Here is a 4702-nt window from a genome sequence, read left to right as displayed (position 1 = left end):
GTGCTGAACAGACCTCCTGATAAGACGGTATCTGCAGGAGACCCTCACGTGCAGAGCGCAGTGATCGACTGGGCATATAAGGGATAAGATGGTCTTTCAGGTATCCTGGTCCCGAGCTGTATAGGGCTTTGTACTCCAAGACTAGAACCTTGAACTTGGCCCAGTAGCTAACGGGCAGCCAGTGCAATTCTTTCAGAAGCGGGGTGACATGTTGGTGATACCCTGCCCCAGTGAGCAGTCTCGCCGTCGCATTTGTATTCCATATAATTCTATAGAAACCACAAGTGTTCTTCATAGACACACCATGGACTAGATCAGTGGTTCCTAACCGGGGGTCGGGACCCTCAGGGCAGTTGCGAAGTCATCCCAAAGAGCCAAGAGAATATTTATTTATTAATTAAAAAAATTAATTAATGGCTGGTCTGTGCACCACCAACTAGCAACTCTGTACTGCATATGAATGCAGCTGCATCCCCTTCCTTCCTTCCAGCTGGCATAGTTAGTTCCTACCACCCAAAGAGTTGAGCAGCAGAGCACTCAAGCGAGTGCATCAAGGGAAGGGGCCAGCTAGGCTTATTTAAGATCCAGTGTCTCTCCACCACCACCCTTTTGTCAGTGGCAGTGAGGGCAGATTGATCAAACTGATTGGCTCTAGCTATAGAGACAGAGGGACCCTGGGAGGGAGGCGCCCGCTTAAAAAGGAACAGGAAGGAGTTTTGGAGTATCCCTCCAAGAATACGCGCATGGGCACTGATTAAAAATTCCCTGTATAGTTAACTTATAGTACAATGTGTACATGTCTATTTAGAAGTAAGTCTCTTCATGTTTAATTGGGCTTACTCCCAGGTAAATCAAATTGCAGTAATCAGACCAGACTAAGATTCTGTTGAAGCTTTGAAGCTGTACTACTTTGGGAAGGGAGCATGGGGATTTTTAGGCAAAGATGCATCATTCTGGTTAAAGGAAGCAAAAGTTTATGTCTATAATACAAGGAGTTAGGCTGCAGTCTTAACCAGGTCTTCTCAGAATTAAGTCCTATAGAATTTAGTGGAGCAACAGCCATATGAGATAGGTTAGGCTGACAGTTAGTGGATGAACCAAGGCAGTAAGTGAGCAAAAAATGATGTGTACAGTAAGAAATGTGAAATTGCACATGCTCAGTGTATTTTTGTTGCTGTTTATCAAGTTTTTGAGTGTTTTTATACAGTTGTATATGTTCATTTTGAATATGTTTTTAAATATTTCAAAATATGTTGTCCAAATTTTGTTGTTTTTACGCTTCACTTTAGTTCTTTGCATGGTTTAAGGTTGGCATTGGGGGAGAGCAGGGCTCTTGTGCCTTTAACACCTGTGTGGCAGGCCGAAATTACACAGAAATTAAATTAAGCCTTTTCTAGTATGGAAATAATATTATGGGGAATGTTTCACCTGTTAACATTCTGTCCGTTAGACATATTATTGTGATATGGAGCTTCCTGAGCTGAGTGCTCAAGATGAGGCATCGTTGTATACTGGTGGAACACTTAAAACCAGAGTCTAAATGCCCTGGCATCAACCAGGCTCTGTTCACCACCCTGGGTGGTTTATTTTTATCTCCTTCTTTTCATTTCCTTCAAAATTTGTTAAAACTTGTTTATATATCTGTAACCTGCCCTGGGACTTCTGGTGAAGGGCAGATAATAAATATCATCATATTTGCTTTTGTGATGAATAAAAAGTGACATTATTTAACATTTCATTATGTATTTTTTCAATTAACAGAGACTAAAATTACAACAATTAGCATGTGGGGGTCAGTGAAAGTTTTGCGGTTACAAAGGGGTCCCCATACTCATAAAGGTTGGGAACAACTGGACTAGATGAATGAAGCTCACAGCCCGCTAGTAGTCCATGGACCACAGTTTGGGAACTCCTGGTTTAATACCATCTAGATTCTACTAAAGTATAGTAGTATTTGCAGAAAATACCTTCTAGGTACTACCTGGTCTCAGGCGAACCCACCACAGGAAAGATGCATCCTGGTTGCTAAGGGGAATGGAAGGACAAACCAAGGACTAGAAAAAGAGATAGAAGCAGGAAAAGTGTACTAAAAGAGAGGGGGAAATACCAGCTCTTTAGGACCCCAGGGATGCCTATTGCCTGGTATCCAAACAACTCACTTATCAATCACAGCTCTAGCTTCACTCATTGGCTATTAACACTGACAGGCAGGAGCAGCTAGGCTGGTTCATTTCATATAAATCACTTGGAATGGTACCTGCACATTTTGCCCCACAGTGTTCTTTCTATGAGGGCCAAAGACTTAACTTTATTTTGTTAAAGTAAGCTCAGATTCAGAGATACTTGCTGGAGGCACCACTGAAGGCCTTCATGGGTGCCATGGCAACTGCGGGTGATGGGTTGGCAACCCCCATTCTAGGCATTGACAAACTGAAAGCTAACACATCACTGGGACTCAATGACATCCACCCAAAAGTACTTAAAGGACTCAAATGTGAAATTGCTGAACTTCTAAGAAATATGTAACTTGTCTTAAGATCGGTCTCTATTCCAGAATTCTGGACAGTGGCAGGAATGGGCAGTACAGTGGGGTGGTTCTGTGCCACTGCTCTCCTGACATCACTGCTGCTTACCAGGGCTGGGGAGGGTGGCAGCCAGGTCAATACTGTAATGTATTTAGGAACATAGGAAGCTGCCTTATATCAAGTCAGACCACTGGTCTATCTAACTCAGTATTGTCTACTCTGGGGTTTCAGGCAGGGAGTCTTTCCCAGACCTACTTGGAGATGCCAGGGATTGAACCTGGGACCTTCTGTGTGCAAAGCAGATGCTCTACCACTGAGCTGCAGCCCTTCCCCTACTGAGCTATGGCCCTTTATACAAATCTGTGGTGCAACCATACTTGGAGTACAGTGTACAGTTCTGGTTGCCACATCTCAAAAAAGTTATTGTAGATTTAATAATGGTGCAGTAAAGAGCAACCAAAGTGATCAGGGGACTGGAGCAGCTCCCCAATAAGAAGAGCTTAGCCATCCAATACCCCAGGTCCTATCAACCTTCTTTTTATTTTTTTCATTATCTCTCTCATCCTGCTTATCCTTTTCCTTCTGTTCAGAATACATCAATGTATTCTCTCTTCCAAATATGCTCCCTTGTTGCCAACAGCAAATGTGCCCCAAGAGGAGCAGATGTCTCCCCAAATGGAACCGCCCCAGCCTGGACGGAAGACAAAGGATCTGCAGCCAACTGAGCTGCCACTATAGCTGAAGCAGCCGCGTGAGGGCCACTGGCTCCAAACCTGCTTACAGGCCTCACCCATAGGCTGCTGGGAGGAAGGAGAAATAGCCCCGCCCATACATTGCTCCTGTATACGCAGGGTAAGGCCATCCCTAAGTAGTGCCCCATGGCATAACCCAGGAACCCATCCCAGGCTACCCAGGGAAACCCCACACATTACCCTGTGGAATAGGCTCCACTGCAGCTGCCTCCACCTCTGGAATTTCTGTAGCCACCAGTTCCACATCATGCACTGAATGCACCGGAGCAAACTGGCCAGAGGATCCCTCCAACACAGCTAAACAGTCCAAGACAGCATTCCAGTCAGTGTCAGACAAGCCCTTCCTATCATGCTTACCTCTAACTATCTTAGTGCTCTTTTACGCAGCCTTTCCCAACCAGTGTGCCTCCAGATGTTGTTGGACCGCAACTCCCATCAGCCTCAGCCGGCATTGCCAATGGTCAGGAAAGATGGGAATTGTGGTTCAACAACATCTGGAGGCACACTGGTTGGGAAAGGCTGCTCCAGAGACTCTATACGGGCCAAAACGGATGCAACATCTGGCCCCTAATCCTCAGAGGTTGACAGGTCCTGAGGTGAAGGAGGCGGATGCTGAGGTGACCACTTTGGAGCCTGCCCTTCCCCTTAGGACTACCCCTGCCTTTCTTAGGAGCTGTGGCCACACAAACCTGGCCTACCTGTAAGGCCTAAATTAGCAGGCTTAGGAATAGCAGACCTCAAAACCAGTCCGGCTACCAGATGACAGGCTGACTAGGCCCTAAACAAAATGGCTACTACCACGAATCACTTCCCCCAAATGGCCACCAATTAGGCCACAACCAAGATGGCTATCACCAAATGACCTTCCCAAAATGGCTGCTTCCCAAAATGGTCTCCGAATGCCCCTCCAAAAAAGGCCACCTAACTAGGCCACAACCAAGATTGCCACCACCACCCCAGGCCCACCTAAAATAGCTGCAGCACACAAGCCCCAGCCCCATAAAATGGTGGCTTAACATGAGGCCCCAAAACAGCTGCTGTGCCACCTAGGCCCAAAACACAGGCTGGTAAGGCCAGGTATTCCCTGCACCCCAGGCCCCTAAACAGGCCTGTCAGGCCAAATAAGATTACATCCCAGTCCCCAACTAAAAATTGTAGTGCCTCTTAAGAGCCCGCCAACAGCACTGCCACTGTTCGGCCACTGCCACTCCAACCACGAAGGGACACACACAAGGATCATTTCTGCACAAGGATCGTGCAATGACCTCTCCCTTTCTGCCTCACCCATTGCCAAAACAGATCACCCTGTCAAGGCCCAGCAAGGTCCTCCCTGACCGAAGTGTCCTGCTCCATTGCCACGCAAGGCCAGAAAGAGGCCGAGACAGGGCGGAGCAGGGCTTAAATAGACACCCTGCCCTGCCCCTG

Source organism: Rhineura floridana, chromosome 4, assembly GCF_030035675.1.
Source record: "Rhineura floridana isolate rRhiFlo1 chromosome 4, rRhiFlo1.hap2, whole genome shotgun sequence".
NCBI classification, from domain to species: domain Eukaryota; kingdom Metazoa; phylum Chordata; class Lepidosauria; order Squamata; family Rhineuridae; genus Rhineura; species Rhineura floridana.
The sequence above is the reverse complement of the archived record's forward strand: the minus strand, read 5'-3'. Positions refer to the sequence as shown.